Below are 12,049 nucleotides of genomic sequence, written 5' to 3' on the forward strand. Positions count from 1 at the left end.
GCATTACTCATAAATTATGCACAATTTATCACCCGCAATCAAATGACGTTGTGGAGAAAATAAACAGACTCCTAAAAAGTAGACTTTCAAAACTATGTTACACACTGAAGAAAAACTGAGTATACTGTTTACCCCTGGCCCTGTTTGAATTAAGAAACCAACCCAGTAAGGACCACCATATGTCCCCCCACGAGATAGTGACAGGCATACACATGCACACAGCACACACCCCCCAACGAAGGATATCAGATGCGCACAGAAGTGCAACAGTGCTAGGAGAAGAGTTCCATGTGTACCTGAATAAACTCACAAAAGCAGAACGCATGATAGCAAGACAGCTAGCACCCCATTTACACAAGAAGAAGCAAATGATACTGTAACACCAGCCACTGATAGCCTGAGAGGTCAATTCATGCCAAGGGAGATAGTGTACGTAAGGAGTTTCGTACGTCAGTGCAATACACCAAAATTCCATGGCCCATATGAAGTTGTGTACTGCACCCCCACAGCCGTGAAGGTAAAAGGGCTGAGGTATTGGATACATTTGTCCGACGTACGAAAAGCGTATGACAGTGTAGCACAACATGAGGACACAGACAGTTCGGAAGGAGTGACTTAAACATAAAAAAAAATATAAGAGAAATGAACTGATTAAATGAAACAGAGATGTGAATTCTGTAGTGTAAATAATGCAAAGGAGACAGAAGTTGTCAGTGCTAAAAAATAAATGAAATTGCAGTAACAAAATAATGATGTAAAATACTCTCTGCTCTTTGCTCTCTCTCTCTCTCTCTCTCTCTCTCTCTCTCTCTCTCTCTCTCTCTCTCTCTCTCTCTCTGTCTCTCTCTCTCCTTATTGTTTCTCTCGTTACAATAAGTGGTATAAAGTAAAGAATGATGTTTATTAGAGAGATGAAAATTGATAAGAATATTATTTTTAAAGGGAAGTTTACATAGAAAAAAATTCAAGTAATAATATGCGTACATGTGTTTGCTTAATATGTCTTTATGTCTCGTTCTGTAGGAGTAACCATGGCAAAGGAATGGACCCCCGATGTCAGCAACAGTAGAGTAGATAGAAATGGAAATAGTGGCTTTAACTTGAGAAAGTATAGTTATGAGTGTGGTTTGTTCTTTTGTGCAGTAATATTGTTTTCAATGTTGTTTGGTCTGGTAGTGTACTGGGCCATAGCATTTATATCTATTGATATAAATGAGGGGGGTGGGACCAATTTGGTGAAACAAGGCACACACCTCATATGGGATGGGTTTCAAACTCATCTGGGAACATGGGACACAGAGAAACGGCACACAGCACGCAAACAACACAGCCAGCACAACTGTATCATTACGCCCCACTGCCCCATATAAAGAATCTGAGTTTTATGAGTATGACATGAATGACCCAGACCCCTCTGAATTACCCTGGCTATATGATGATCCTGATCCAACTGTATCACTTGTACCTGACACAACTGACCAATATGCAGTATTGCCTAAGAGTGTGGAGCGAGATAATGAAAAAATCTGTTGAGAGGTTTATTGCCTTGTATAACGAGTGGGAAAAGGGGGGGGGGCAGGTGGAACACCCTTAACCCAGCATGGGGAAAGAAAAGTCCTGGGACACCTCAGAGGTAATAGGAGATGGAAAAGGGGGGCGGGACAGAGAAAATAGGATGAATACCACAGGCTGGGACTAGATGCAATAGAAGATCCGCAGCACCCACACCAGTCCAATAAATGGTACGCAGACATTAGCTCTACTGCAAAGCAGGCAACTAATGAGAGCTGCTATGTGTGCTCTCTAATACCCCATGCCTCAGGTACTCCTCAAGTGCTGTTACCACACAAGTCCCCTGTTGCAGATGCACAATGGGGCTCATTACGAGTTTTGAGGTAGCCATGCTGTTTTTAGCGGCATGGCTATCCCCAAACTCAGGTCTGGGTCCGGGTCCCGCAAAAGGGGACTTACCGGGCCATTCCTTTTGCGGGACCTGGACCCGGTATGTCCGCATTCCCATTTGAACCCCCATAGGGCGCAATGGGAATGCGGAGAATGCTAACAACGGGCCTATTAATGTCGGGCCCTTTGTTAGCATCCTATACCGCTAGCGGGTCCCACTCTGCACATCTGGTCTGGCCAGGTGTACAGAGCGGGACCCGCTGCAGAACTCATAATTTGGCGGCCCGGTATGAACAGTGCCGGTCCCTTACCGGCACCGTTCATACCATGGCCGCCAGGGTCGCAATGAGGCCCAATGTCTCCTTCATCTTGCACTAGAATAAAAAATACTTTTCAAGCATACACTGTCTCTCTTGAAATGCTGCAAAATGAAAAAACATGGCACTCCAAACCACGAGGAGTGACATGCCTGAAAGAACCTTTTTTAGTAATAAAGACAACATTATATTTGGACAACAAGTGGCAAGACGAGCAAATTACATGCAAAGCGGAGGCACTACGAGGGTCTAGAGAATGTGTGCCCCGATATGGACCCAACACATCACAAAGCTCACGTGGGCCACGGCCCTTGAAAAGCCATTTAAACTGTAGAAAGAAATATCATATGAACTGTGCTTCCATGGAGAGGGAAAAGTAAATTCGGGTGCAAACAAGAACTGTAACAAAACACTCATCATTCCAGACATGAAAAAAAGGGACTGCTGCATTAATGGACACTTTCTGGGTTTGCAGCAAATAGGCATACTTGCACCTTCAACAGTCATGGAGGGGCAAGTGCTCGTTTTCAATGCTGCATTCTGCCCTGATGGTGATATCCGAAAGCCATATTGAAGGGGGGAATAGGCTGTCGGCCGTCAAGGATCCAGAGCCCCTGCAACCAACTGAAGACGCTCCCGTATATGCCCTATCCGAAGAAAAACTACAAAGTGCAGTTCCAAGAAAAAGGAGGTCATCAAATTATATCTCCAAGGCCTCCTCTGAACTTTTGGTGCAAATCCCAGATAGATTCCGACTGTTCAACTCCACTGAAACGTTCTTTGCCTCCCTCGTCCCAGGCATCCAAGCGCGAGGAAACGCAAAATGGCTCCAGATCACCCGCTGGGAGCTGATACAACTGGCCAACGACACAGAAGAAGGATTTAATGTCATAAAGATGGAGCTGCGGGCCCTGCGGTTGATGATGATACAAAACAGGTATGTCCTCAATCTGTTGACCGCCATGCATGGAGGTGTTTTCTGAAAAATAGGGAGCGCATACTGCACTTTCGTACCTTCTACAGACGTGGACAATGGAACCTTGTCGCACGTAATAGCAGCCATGCCCAACCTTGGCGAGCAGATGAAAGAGGAAGGAGGGGTGCAGCCCAGTACTTGGTTCGATGACATGTTTTCGGGGGTACCTTCCTGGTTTGGGATGGCCGTCAAACTACTAATACCCACCATTGTTTTCCTGCTTTTGATTTTTTGTGTGTGTCAATTAGGCCTTAGGTGCTGTGCAGATGCAGTACCTAACAGTGCAATGATGATGGTGACAATGGGCAGTGCAAAAGGAGTGGTAGAGATGAAGCACGAGGCACAAGCACAAACAGGGGATGACTCAGGGCCAAAATACAGGCTAACAGCCATATACAATGATGGGTACATTGTAGATAGGTTATATCACACCACAACAAAAGAGCCCTGTGAGCTAGTTTGGTACAATGAGGTGTGGGTGGACCTGGAGGGAAATGGGGGCTGTATCTATATGACTTGTACTCCAGATGAGCATGCTTGGGCCGGGGGAGAGTCTCAGAGCAGTATGCAGAGCATGGATGCCACGAAAGGGAACACCTGCATGGGATGAGGGAGTGGCCAAGGAGGAGGAGCGTAAAAGACTGAGTGAACTACAATATTTGTTACTTAAGTAACGAAAGGTGGGAATGTGTGGGAGGCAAGGTCTTTTAGGCCCCTCCCCTCCATTCTAACCCACTTGCAGATTATGTTCATCCAACGGCCACCCAAGCACCTGTGGCCAGAGATGCGAGATGGCTGCGGGACAACCCATATGGATGCAAAACTCAGCCAGACGGCTGATCCCAGACTCCATTTTGTACCACACTCCGACTCCATTTTGTACATGGTAAAACAGACCTCATGAGCAAAAACAGCCGGCAGGCTGCAGCTTTCCTCTTGAGGCAGCGCACAGTGGGACAGTTATTTCCCTCTCCCTCCTCCCCTCTGTGTCTCTGCAGCAGTTTTGTTCTCAGGGGAGACTAGGCGCAATAAGCTACAAGACAAACACTGTATATACTTTCCTCCATCCATCACTGACCTGTGAATGACCGAGCAAGAGCTTGGGTCTGAGAGAAACAATTCATCTCCACAAACATGTCCCATCCCTTGAAGACCCTACATTTATGATTTATGCTGTGGATAACCACCCAACCCCACTCCTCTTTTGAAGTAACAGATACATACCCCATGCTTGTGTGCCACCCTATTTCACCCACACTGCTAATCCCACTTGTGAAGGCTGTAAATCCCCCTCTGGAGGTGTGTACGACGGGGCTGACTCTGTGAAATATAACAAAATGATCTGTACCAATTGCCCTGTGCATAAGGTTATGACACATGTGTCTAGGTCCCATATTATTGGTTGCTCATCGTTTTGTGCCAGAGACCCACTCTAATGTATGATATGCCAAGTTGCTTGTTCGATATGATGCAGAGCATATGACCCGTACGCTCAATGCTCTTAACCATTATGTAAGTTCACAAATATGTTCAAATAGTATGAGATTTTCATGTGTACAATATAAACGTCAAGGCCATAAGGCTAATGCAAATAGAGTCATATTACAGCACAATGATCAGGGTTAACGCAAAGGTATAATTTTTAATGTAAGCAGAACTTGCCTATTATTTGCTGTACATGCAGTGACCCTGACATGGTTTTACCTCATCCCAATGATTCAGATAATCCCACAAAGTGAACGGGACCAAATTTCAACAGGTCTCAGGGCCTTCTCTCCCCTCTCCAGCAGCGCCGCGCACTCAGCCCCCACCATCCTCGCCCTCTTGCTGGGCCGATGGCTGAAGGCCCTTTTCTCACTGATGCTCCGATGCTGCAAATGTAACCTCTTACCCTCCGCTGAGCCTGCACCAAGTATCCACCCTCCCCTCTGCCCCTTGACACATGATGTCACCATGAACTCAGCTTGCACCCCTAGACTCTGGTTAAAGAAATATGGGCAATAAGCCCCTCACCCCAAAGCCTTTTGAAGTAACGAATGCATGCCCCTCATCAACGTACCATCCCAGCTTATCCCAAACCCCTGCTCCCATGTGTGGCAATATATCCCCTCATGATAACAAAGAATAAATAAATGTCTTACGAGATCTAAAAGAATGGTTGATGAATGGGACAACATAATATTGTGAATAGGTCAGGCACCTGGACCCATGTATTCTCATTTTTATGGTCCATGTCAGATGTTTAGTAATATATCTCTCATATGTCAAATTGGATAAATAATGTACAAGTTGTGTGTGTGGCCACAAGTGCAAGTGTTATGTAGGATAAATTGTAACAGCTCGGACATCATTTAACCCTGCGCTCCACCCAGAAGAGCCCAGCTGACTCGTGCACCCCGTGCTGGCACCATGTGGACCTCCACCAATCCTGGAGCATCATCCCTAAACAATCTATGACGCGATTTTGTAATAAATATGAATGTTTTTCTATTGTCTAGCAGAGCGCTCTCAGAGTTTGCAGAGTTCTCTGCTTGCTCTATTTGGTTTTGGATAAACTTTACTTTTTATCTTCACCCGCACTTGGTCCTGGTCTCATTCCCTCCTGGGGTGTGTCCATTACTGACTCTCATTGGCGAGTTATCACTGCATTTTTGGGGGACGCTCACTTTCAGGGTGACTTGAGCTTGGGAGCTGTTGATGATCGCTGGTAAGAAAGGAAAGGTTCTGCAGAGAGAGCCTTGAGGATGGATGCTGGGAGGAATTTGTCTGTATATGATGTGGGCGGCCATGGTTTCTGCCACATCCTCTGTCGAGAACATCTTGAATGTTGTCAAGGTTGTGGAGATTTTGTGAGGAGGGACGTTAGGTTGGTCTGTGGATGCAGAGCTTGTGTCTGTGTTGTGGCAAATCTTGCTGATTTTGTTGATGAAGAAGGTGTTTATGGTGGTGAATTTCTTTACGGAAAGCGTATGACAGTGTAGCACAACATGAGGACACAGACAGTTCGGAAGGAGTGACTTAAACATAAAAAAAAATATAAGAGAAATGAACTGATTAAATGAAACAGAGATGTGAATTCTGTAGTGTAAATAATGCAAAGGAGACAGAAGTTGTCAGTGCTAAAAAATAAATGAAATTGCAGTAACAAAATAATGATGTAAAATACTCTCTGCTCTTTGCTCTCTCTCTCTCTCTCTCTCTCTCTCTCTCTCTCTCTCTCTCTCTCTCTCTGTCTCTCTCTCTCCTTATTGTTTCTCTCGTTACAATAAGTGGTATAAAGTAAAGAATGATGTTTATTAGAGAGATGAAAATTGATAAGAATATTATTTTTAAAGGGAAGTTTACATAGAAAAAAATTCAAGTAATAATATGCGTACATGTGTTTGCTTAATATGTCTTTATGTCTCGTTCTGTAGGAGTAACCATGGCAAAGGAATGGACCCCCGATGTCAGCAACAGTAGAGTAGATAGAAATGGAAATAGTGGCTTTAACTTGAGAAAGTATAGTTATGAGTGTGGTTTGTTCTTTTGTGCAGTAATATTGTTTTCAATGTTGTTTGGTCTGGTAGTGTACTGGGCCATAGCATTTATATCTATTGATATAAATGAGGGGGGTGGGACCAATTTGGTGAAACAAGGCACACACCTCATATGGGATGGGTTTCAAACTCATCTGGGAACATGGGACACAGAGAAACGGCACACAGCACGCAAACAACACAGCCAGCACAACTGTATCATTACGCCCCACTGCCCCATATAAAGAATCTGAGTTTTATGAGTATGACATGAATGACCCAGACCCCTCTGAATTACCCTGGCTATATGATGATCCTGATCCAACTGTATCACTTGTACCTGACACAACTGACCAATATGCAGTATTGCCTAAGAGTGTGGAGCGAGATAATGAAAAAATCTGTTGAGAGGTTTATTGCCTTGTATAACGAGTGGGAAAAGGGGGGGGGGCAGGTGGAACACCCTTAACCCAGCATGGGGAAAGAAAAGTCCTGGGACACCTCAGAGGTAATAGGAGATGGAAAAGGGGGGCGGGACAGAGAAAATAGGATGAATACCACAGGCTGGGACTAGATGCAATAGAAGATCCGCAGCACCCACACCAGTCCAATAAATGGTACGCAGACATTAGCTCTACTGCAAAGCAGGCAACTAATGAGAGCTGCTATGTGTTCTCTCTAATACCCCATGCCTCAGGTACTCCTCAAGTGCTGTTACCACACAAGTCCCCTGTTGCAGATGCACAATGGGGCTCATTACGAGTTTTGAGGTAGCCATGCTGTTTTTAGCGGCATGGCTATCCCCAAACTCAGGTCTGGGTCCGGGTCCCGCAAAAGGGGACTTACCGGGCCATTCCTTTTGTGGGACCTGGACCCGGTATGTCCGCATTCCCATTTGAACCCCCATAGGGCGCAATGGGAATGCGGAGAATGCTAAGAACGGGCCTATTAATGTCGGGCCCTTTGTTAGCATCCTATACCGCTAGCGGGTCCCACTCTGCACATCTGGTCTGGCCAGGTGTACAGAGCGGGACCCGCTGCAGAACTCATAATTTGGCGGCCCGGTATGAACAGTGCCGGTCCCTTACCGGCACCGTTCATACCATGGCCGCCAGGGTCGCAATGAGGCCCAATGTCTCCTTCATCTTGCACTAGAATAAAAAATACTTTTCAAGCATACACTGTCTCTCTTGAAATGCTGCAAAATGAAAAAACATGGCACTCCAAACCACGAGGAGTGACATGCCTGAAAGAACCTTTTTTAGTAATAAAGACAACATTATATTTGGACAACAAGTGGCAAGACGAGCAAATTACATGCAAAGCGGAGGCACTACGAGGGTCTAGAGAATGTGTGCCCCGATATGGACCCAACACATCACAAAGCTCACGTGGGCCACGGCCCTTGAAAAGCCATTTAAACTGTAGAAAGAAATATCATATGAACTGTGCTTCCATGGAGAGGGAAAAGTAAATTCGGGTGCAAACAAGAACTGTAACAAAACACTCATCATTCCAGACATGAAAAAAAGGGACTGCTGCATTAATGGACACTTTCTGGGTTTGCAGCAAATAGGCATACTTGCACCTTCAACAGTCATGGAGGGGCAAGTGCTCGTTTTCAATGCTGCATTCTGCCCTGATGGTGATATCCGAAAGCCATATTGAAGGGGGGAATAGGCTGTCGGCCGTCAAGGATCCAGAGCCCCTGCAACCAACTGAAGACGCTCCCGTATATGCCCTATCCGAAGAAAAACTACAAAGTGCAGTTTCAAGAAAAAGGAGGTCATCAAATTATATCTCCAAGGCCTCCTCTGAACTTTTGGTGCAAATCCCAGATAGATTCCGACTGTTCAACTCCACTGAAACGTTCTTTGCCTCCCTCGTCCCAGGCATCCAAGCGCGAGGAAACGCAAAATGGCTCCAGATCACCCGCTGGGAGCTGATACAACTGGCCAACGACACAGAAGAAGGATTTAATGTCATAAAGATGGAGCTGCGGGCCCTGCGGTTGATGATGATACAAAACAGGTATGTCCTCAATCTGTTGACCGCCATGCATGGAGGTGTTTTCTGAAAAATAGGGAGCGCATACTGCACTTTCGTACCTTCTACAGACGTGGACAATGGAACCTTGTCGCACGTAAAAGCAGCCATGCCCAACCTTGGCGAGCAGATGAAAGAGGAAGGAGGGGTGCAGCCCAGTACTTGGTTCGATGACATGTTTTCGGGGGTACCTTCCTGGTTTGGGATGGCCGTCAAACTACTAATACCCACCATTGTTTTCCTGCTTTTGATTTTTTGTGTGTGTCAATTAGGCCTTAGGTGCTGTGCAGATGCAGTACCTAACAGTGCAATGATGATGGTGACAATGGGCAGTGCAAAAGGAGTGGTAGAGATGAAGCACGAGGCACAAGCACAAACAGGGGATGACTCAGGGCCAAAATACAGGCTAACAGCCATATACAATGATGGGTACATTGTAGATAGGTTATATCACACCACAACAAAAGAGCCCTGTGAGCTAGTTTGGTACAATGAGGTGTGGGTGGACCTGGAGGGAAATGGGGGCTGTATCTATATGACTTGTACTCCAGATGAGCATGCTTGGGCCGGGGGAGAGTCTCAGAGCAGTATGCAGAGCATGGATGCCACGAAAGGGAACACCTGCATAGGATGAGGGAGTGGCCAAGGAGGAGGAGCGTAAAAGACTGAGTGAACTACAATATTTGTTACTTAAGTAACGAAAGGTGGGAATGTGTGGGAGGCAAGGTCTTTTAGGCCCCTCCCCTCCATTCTAACCCACTTGCAGATTATGTTCATCCAACGGCCACCCAAGCACCTGTGGCCAGAGATGCGAGATGGCTGCGGGACAACCCATATGGATGCAAAACTCAGCCAGACGGCTGATCCCAGACTCCATTTTGTACCACACTCCGACTCCATTTTGTACATGGTAAAACAGACCTCATGAGCAAAAACAGCCGGCAGGCTGCAGCTTTCCTCTTGAGGCAGCGCACAGTGGGACAGTTATTTCCCTCTCCCTCCTCCCCTCTGTGTCTCTGCAGCAGTTTTGTTCTCAGGGGAGACTAGGCGCAATAAGCTACAAGACAAACACTGTATATACTTTCCTCCATCCATCACTGACCTGTGAATGACCGAGCAAGAGCTTGGGTCTGAGAGAAACAATTCATCTCCACAAACATGTCCCATCCCTTGAAGACCCTACATTTATGATTTATGCTGTGGATAACCACCCAACCCCACTCCTCTTTTGAAGTAACAGATACATACCCCATGCTTGTGTGCCACCCTATTTCACCCACACTGCTAATCCCACTTGTGAAGGCTGTAAATCCCCCTCTGGAGGTGTGTACGACGGGGCTGACTCTGTGAAATATAACAAAATGATCTGTACCAATTGCCCTGTGCATAAGGTTATGACACATGTGTCTAGGTCCCATATTATTGGTTGATCATCGTTTTGTGCCAGAGACCCACTCTAATGTATGATATGCCAAGTTGCTTGTTCGATATGATGCAGAGCATATGACCCGTACGCTCAATGCTCTTAACCATTATGTAAGTTCACAAATATGTTCAAATAGTATGAGATTTTCATGTGTACAATATAAACGTCAAGGCCATAAGGCTAATGCAAATAGAGTCATATTACAGCACAATGATCAGGGTTAACGCAAAGGTATAATTTTTAATGTAAGCAGAACTTGCCTATTATTTGCTGTACATGCAGTGACCCTGACATGGTTTTACCTCATCCCAATGATTCAGATAATCCCACAAAGTGAACGGGACCAAATTTCAACAGGTCTCAGGGCCTTCTCTCCCCTCTCCAGCAGCGCCGCGCACTCAGCCCCCACCATCCTCGCCCTCTTGCTGGGCCGATGGCTGAAGGCCCTTTTCTCACTGATGCTCCGATGCTACAAATGTAACCTCTTACCCTCCGCTGAGCCTGCACCAAGTATCCACCCTCCCCTCTGCCCCTTGACACATGATGTCACCATGAACTCAGCTTGCACCCCTAGACTCTGGTTAAAGAAATATGGGCAATAAGCCCCTCACCCCAAAGCCTTTTGAAGTAACGAATGCATGCCCCTCATCAACGTACCATCCCAGCTTATCCCAAACCCCTGCTCCCATGTGTGGCAATATATCCCCTCATGATAACAAAGAATAAATAAATGTCTTACGAGATCTAAAAGAATGGTTGATGAATGGGACAACATAATATTGTGAATAGGTCAGGCACCTGGACCCATGTATTCTCATTTTTATGGTCCATGTCAGATGTTTAGTAATATATCTCTCATATGTCAAATTGGATAAATAATGTACAAGTTGTGTGTGTGGCCACAAGTGCAAGTGTTATGTAGGATAAATTGTAACAGCTCGGACATCATTTAACCCTGCGCTCCACCCAGAAGAGCCCAGCTGACTCGTGCACCCCGTGCTGGCACCATGTGGACCTCCACCAATCCTGGAGCATCATCCCTAAACAATCTATGACGCGATTTTGTAATAAATATGAATGTTTTTCTATTGTCTAGCAGAGCGCTCTCAGAGTTTGCAGAGTTCTCTGCTTGCTCTATTTGGTTTTGGATAAACTTTACTTTTTATCTTCACCCGCACTTGGTCCTGGTCTCATTCCCTCCTGGGGTGTGTCCATTACTGACTCTCATTGGCGAGTTATCACTGCATTTTTGGGGGACGCTCACTTTCAGGGTGACTTGAGCTTGGGAGCTGTTGATGATCGCTGGTAAGAAAGGAAAGGTTCTGCAGAGAGAGCATTGAGGATGGATGCTGGGAGGAATTTGTCTGTATATGATGTGGGCGGCCATGGTTTCTGCCACATCCTCTGTCGAGAACATCTTGAATGTTGTCAAGGTTGTGGAGATTTTGTGAGGAGGGACGTTAGGTTGGTCTGTGGATGCAGAGCTTGTGTCTGTGTTGTGGCAAATCTTGCTGATTTTGTTGATGAAGAAGGTGTTTATGGTGGTGAATTTCTTTACGGAGTGTGGTATGGCAGGGTTGGGTAGTGGGTTGACGCAGTGCTTGACCACTTTGAAGTGGGCTGCACTTTTGTTTTCAGCTTCTGCTATGGTACTATGATAGTAGGAGGCCTTAGATGTGTTGATTAGTTGTAGACGGGTTGCTCATAGGACCTTGAGGAGTGCCAGGTCAGATGTGGTCCTGAAGTGGCACCATGTTTTCTCTTGTTTCGAGGTGCCTCTTTGCTGAGGTTGAGTTTTTGCATGTAGCAGGGTGCTGACGGTTTCAGCGCATGTCGGTCGATGGAGGCCGAGAGGGTGGCATTG

Source organism: Ambystoma mexicanum, chromosome 5q, assembly GCF_040938575.1.
Source record: "Ambystoma mexicanum isolate Mex_15411 chromosome 5q, UKY_AmexF1_1, whole genome shotgun sequence".
Lineage (NCBI taxonomy): Eukaryota > Metazoa > Chordata > Amphibia > Caudata > Ambystomatidae > Ambystoma > Ambystoma mexicanum.